Raw genomic sequence first — 6,370 nt, forward strand, 5'->3', positions numbered from 1 at the left:
ATTGCTTATGTCTATGTGTCCATTGATAGCTAATCTGTCAGAGTGCCAGGCTGCCAGGAATTCTCTAGTTTTTTTGGATTTGGCTTGATCTACGATGGTCACAGTTCCCCAGTTGAAAGTATGTTTAAATCTGTCCATGTGTTGTGAAATTAAAGAGTTTTCATCATGTCTTATGACAGCGGCTTGGTGTTCATGGAAATAGGAGGAGAAAGAAGTATTATATACATTTGCCACCTTGAGTTAATTTTAAGAAATAAAATTGAGATAAAATAAATAAAAGTAAATATTCATTATCTAGTGAATCTATTGATATTCAATTTGTAAAAAAAGAGAAGCCATGGCAGCAAAATGTCACAAATGTTCTGCTTTTCAAGAGCAGAGAAGAGCACCGTTAGAAACATTAAAAGAAGAGGAAGAAAGCCAAAGGAAAACCAGGTTCTGAAGTTCAAAGGAAGTTAACCATTCTTACTCAAGGTCTTCTTCAAAAACACGCAGCATAACCAGTGACAATAATTCAGGATGATTTCCTTGCAAGCTGTGATCCATAGTAATAATGGAGAGAAATATAGCACTGCAAGGTCTCTCTTTGGTGTGAATCAGATTTTTTTCCTCCATACAACCTTAACAGATGCAGGCACACCTGCCAATTCAGCTCTGGCCAGACATAAAGCCTGGGTTGATATAAGATATATTGGGGCTGCTGAAGGGAAATTAGCAAAAATGGATTCCTTGGTCAGAGGGAAGTTACTGAATTCATAGGAATCCTGTAATTCTGTAGAAAAAAGTGATGTATTAGAAAGAAAAAAATCTAAATAACAAAGTATCTTTACATCATTCCTCTGTCTACCCTTTTTCTTTTAACAGGTAATGCAGGGAGGGACTGCAATAAAAAAGGAGGATTCTGCCGTTGTCATCAATGTCCAAAAGATTTTTGGAGTATTTGGCCACATGATTGTAAGACGGGAGAACTATGCTGTACTCCCACGTTGCCAGGATTTAAAGCCAAACAACAACCAGGAATTAAAGCTGCCAAGTGACCGCTGGTGAGTTCCAAGGAGACTCCAGTCTCCCAGCTTCGATTGACTTTTTGAAACTCCCGCCATTGTGTCCACCCTTAAAGAGGCTTCTTCTCACCATTTTAAATTTCCCACCAAATTTCACCGTTACCATAGTGATTCCCCATTACCATAGCAATTGCCAAAGGAATTGCCATTAAAGTTAGAGAGAGAGAGAGAGAGATAAAACTAAGAAATATTTGATTAAGTAAGAGATACTTCTTCATTACTAAAATTGGGAAGTTTGAAATAAAACAAAGAAATAAGAAAGATACTACTTCAATACCAATAAACTCAAAATATCACTATGCCAGCCAGAAAATCCAACGCTGACAAAATCTTAGAAACAAGATTAATAACTATTGAACAAAACTTAGATAAAAGATTACTAGCTATTGAACAAAACCTAGAAAAAAAAAACAAGATATTGAACAAAACTTAAAAAAAAATATCCTTACAATTATTGAACAGTTTCACTAACTTGATAAAACAAATTTCAACACTAAAAAATGAAAACTCAAATGAACTAAATCTCCTCCCAACTCATCTATCATTACACAATTCACAACCTAATATACAACCTATAACTCAACCTAGACAACAAATAAATACAACACAACCTAAACAACAAATAACTACTAACCAACTAATCAGAGATGCTATGGAGAGAGGACAAAAAATAAATAATGCAATATTATTTGGACTAGAAAACGCTAATGAACCTGATATCAATAAGATTCAAAACATCATTGGATATAACTCATCAACCATCTTCCCAAATGAAAAAATTGCTGTCTCCAGAGATGGACCAGAATATAAAAACAGTGATGGGTCAACAGCACCAAGATTTTGTAGAGTCACATGTATAAATGAGGACAGCAAATGTAAATTCATTTATACCATAAACTCAATTGCTAAAACCAACCCCGCCTACAGTAAACTTAGATCACATCCTGATCTATCTTTTCTACAACGGATACGTTCTCGTGAACTTCGCACAGAACTTAAACGAAGACAAGACAATGGCGAATCCAACCTATACATCGACTACCGTGCAGATTGCATAAAAAATAAAACTTTCAATCAAAAAATCACCTCCAACCCCCCCATCACCCATAACAATCAATCAGCCATCCCATTATTCAACCAAGTACCCATCACCCTACCATCCATTCAACCAACCATCCAACCAGCCAACCCAACCAACCATTCAACCAAACATCTCAATACAAAACATCCAACCATCCATCCAACCATCTACTCAACCACCTATTGTGCACAACCCCCAACCTACAAACATCCAAAACTAGGTATGCACGCCCCTTTCCTCTTCAACACCGATTACTACAGATCTCAAATGCAAATTGATAAATGCAAGAAGCATTGTTAACAAATTACCTGAATTTATCCTCTTGTTAAACAGTGGTAAATTAGATATTATTTTTGTTTGTGAAACATGGCTGAACTCATCCCTTCCTGACTCCATTATCTCAAACAAAGAATATCAAGTTTATCGATCAGATCGTGAAAACCGAAGAGGTGGTGGAGTGGCTATCTTTTACAAAAAGTCACTGAATCTAAAAAATATCTAAGTTGCACAAAAACTTTCTCTTCCTGAAACTATTGTATGCGACCTATCCCTCAACACTACTCTTCGATTCTTACTATGCTACAGAGCCCCTGACTATGACATTACCCATGCAAATATGCTAACCTCACTGCTAACATGGGCTACCTCTTGCCCATATCCTCTCATCTTCCTGGGTAACCTAAATCTACCTCTCATAAACTGGATAACTAATGAATGTACAACCGATCCAATCCATACGACACTATACAATGCTGTTACAAACCTAGGCCTTGAACAACTTGTAACTAACAACACAAGACTCAACAACTGCCTTGATCTCATCTTCTGCAACAACTCCAACTCAATCTATGGACTACAAATTAAAGAACCTTTTTCCAACAGTGACCACTGCATGATTGATTTTCGTCTCAATATACGTCCATACTTAAATCGTCATAACAATAGTATTCCCAGCTACAACTTCAAAAAAGCCAACTACGATCTTATAAACAACGATCTTTCATTTCTGGACTGGCAAAATCTGTTTGCAACCTGCACAACCGCTGAAGACCACTATAGAGTCTTCCTACTTGAAATCAATAAAGTCATTAAACTATATGTACCACAAATGACCACCATGACCAGGAAAAGCAAACTACCCATATCAATAAAAAAGCTTCAATCAAAAAAAAAATCCCTCTAGAAAAGAAACAAAAAAGGCTATGTAGCAAATTTCAAAAACCGCTACAAAAATATATGCAACCAAATAAAAACTGAATGCATAAATTATCACACCAAGCAAGAAGAGAACGTTTTGCGCACAAATTCCAATCGTGCCTTTTATAATTTTGTGAACAATAAACTTAAAGACTTAAGATCCATTCCACCACTAAAAGATTCTAACAACAAAGAATACAATGACGAAACAGTTAAAGCTAACCTCTTCAACAGTTTCTTTGGCTCAGTTTTTGTTAACAGCAATAACACATATCCGACATTCCATAAACGCACTAGCATTGAATATGATCACTTAACCCATATAGATTTCACAGAAGATAACGTTGAAAAAGCTCTTCATAACTTGAAACCATCGCTATCTATTGGACCCAATGGACTATGTGCATACTTCTTAAAAAAACTTTCCACTAATATAGCAGACCCCTAAGCATAATCTTTGACAAAGCTTTCACCACCAGTTCCCTTCCCAAACTTTGTTCACTAGCCACAGTCATCCCTATCTTCAAAAAAGGAGACCCCAGCTTAGTTGAAAATTACAGACCGATCTCTCTGTGCTGTGTCACCTGCAAAGTCATGGAATCAATCATCAACCAATCCATTACCTTACTTAGAAACTAACAACCTACTCTCCAATAAACAATTTGGTTTCAGGAAAAAATTATCATGCAATTTATAACTTCTTCACTGTAAAAACATATGGACTACAAATCTTGATCAAGGCAAAACAATAGATGCAATCTACATAGACTTCTGCAAAGCTTTTGACTCAGTAGTACACGACAAACTTCTCCTAAAACTAAAATCCTATGGCATTTCAGGACCCCTTCACAAATGGATATCTGCATTTCTGTCCAACAGACAATAAGTGGTCAAAATTGGCAATGCTCTATCAAATCCTATTCCTGTCAAGAGTGGCGTTCCTCAAGGCAGCGTCCTTGGACCAACACTCTTCATACTATACATTAATGATCTTTGTGACCATATCACAAGTAATTGTGTTCTCTTTGCTGATGATGTCAAACTATTTAACACCACAGACAATGCATCTATCATCCAAAAAGACCTTGATCATCTAACCACTTGGTCTAAAACTTGGCAACTCCAGATCTCAACCAGCAAATGCTCAGTCTTACATATTGGAAAAAAGAACCCAAACACTAAGTACATACTTGATGGACATTACCTTACCGATGACCCCCACCCCGTTAAAGACCTTGGAGTTTTCATGTCAAATGATCTAAGTGTCAAAGCCCACTGTAACTACATAGCAAAAAAGGCTCTAAGAGTTGTAAACCTAATCCTGCGTAGCTTCTTTTCCAAAAACACTACACTACTAACCAGAGCATATAAAACATTTGCTAGACCAATTGTAGAATACAGCTCGCCTGTTTGGAACCCTCACCACATCTCTGACATCAATACAATTGAATGAGTCCAGAAATATTTTACAAGAAGAGTTCTCCATTCCTCTGAAAACAACAAAATACCTTATCCCACCAGACTTGAAATCCTAGGCTTAGAAAACTTGGAACTCCGTCGCCTTCGACAAGACCTAAATTTAATTCATAGAATCAGCTATTGTAATGTCCTTCCTGTTAAAGACTACTTCAGCTTTAATTGCAACAATACAAGAGCAACCAACAGATTTAAACTTAATGTTAACCGCTTTAATCTAGACTGCAGAAAATATGACTTAACAGAATCATCAGTGCTTGGAATACTTTACCTGACTCTGTGGTCTCTTCCCATAATCCTAAAAGCTTTAACCAAAAACTTTCTACTATTGACCTCACCCCATTCCTAAGAGGACCATACAGAATCGTAACAGAATCATCAGTGCTTGGAATACTTTACCTGACTCTGTGGTCTCTTCCCATAATCCTAAAAGCTTTAACCAAAAACTTTCTACTATTGACCTCACCCCATTCCTAAGAGGACCATAAGGGGTGTGCATAAGTGCACAAACGTGCCTACCATTCCTGTCCTATTGTTTTTCTTTTCTTCTTCCTATATATATATTGATGCTTATACCTCCTAATATTTACTCATATATATGTTTATATACTATATAATCCTTTTTATATGATGTTGTGACAAAATAAATAAACTAAACTAAACTAAACAGTAAGTAAGTAAACACTCCTCTAATAAAGATGTCACAGATGTAGATTGGGATACTCTTATTTTTACTCCAAAGCATTTCAAGGCACTCACTGAAGAGGAACAGGTGGGTTTCAAAGGCAGAAAGAAGGGCAGGAGAGATTTTCAGGTTCAGATAACAGACTTTACCTTAAACTTATTATGATCAAACTATTATTTTATCTCATTTGTACAGAAAATGATATCATCTCCATCTACAACCCTGGATGTCTTCAAGATATGTCCAATGACCTGAGATTACTACCTGCTATCGCTTTTTCTTTCTTTACATTAATCAAACTGCTATCTATCAAACTTGAAAACATTTATGCATTGAAGTAAAATTTGGCAAAGTCCTTGAAATAAAGCTAAACGAGCATTGCAGATATTGTGCAGTATATTCATTTAAGTTTGTCAGTGTGTCTGTCTGTTTGTGTGTCATACCACTTTTCCTACAGTTCGCTCTCTTCAACCAAACTTTATGCCATAAAGTCACACAGTCCCATTCTTCCCCATCTGTTTATTTATTGAAGAAGTTATTTTGCCACTGAGGTCTTCCAGCTAATGTGGTTTCTTGAGCAGAAGTAGAACAAAACAAAAACTATTAACCAAGAACCCACAATGGAAAATTCAAAACCCAGAGTATTCTGATACTTAAGAAACTCTTAAGATTATGTTTTTCAAGATAAATACTGTGGGATATTATTTAGAATAAGAACGTCCTTGTCTGTTAACTCAGTATCAGCATAGGCTTGGGTCTTGATAAAAGAATGGAAGATGTAGCAAGAGAAAATTTGCATGAGAGAGATCTCTTCCTGAACCATTCTGTTCATTAAGTGCAGAGACCAAAAGACCTACTCTATTAATT

At 36.2% G+C, this 6,370-nt stretch overlaps 1 long non-coding RNA gene across 1 annotated transcript in view; it reads left to right on the top strand.

The window, feature by feature from the left end:
• LOC131190793 (uncharacterized) overlaps positions 1–5,875 on the top strand; it is a 6,885-nt gene extending 1,010 nt beyond the window's left edge. The window contains exons 2-3 of the long non-coding RNA XR_009153314.1: positions 865–1,043; positions 5,699–5,875. This is a non-coding gene — a long non-coding RNA (uncharacterized LOC131190793). The remainder of the gene's footprint in view (positions 1–864; positions 1,044–5,698) is intronic.
• The last annotated feature ends 495 nt before the right edge of the window (positions 5,876–6,370 follow it).

Source organism: Ahaetulla prasina, chromosome 1, assembly GCF_028640845.1.
Source record: "Ahaetulla prasina isolate Xishuangbanna chromosome 1, ASM2864084v1, whole genome shotgun sequence".
Taxonomy (NCBI): Eukaryota; Metazoa; Chordata; class Lepidosauria; order Squamata; family Colubridae; genus Ahaetulla; species Ahaetulla prasina.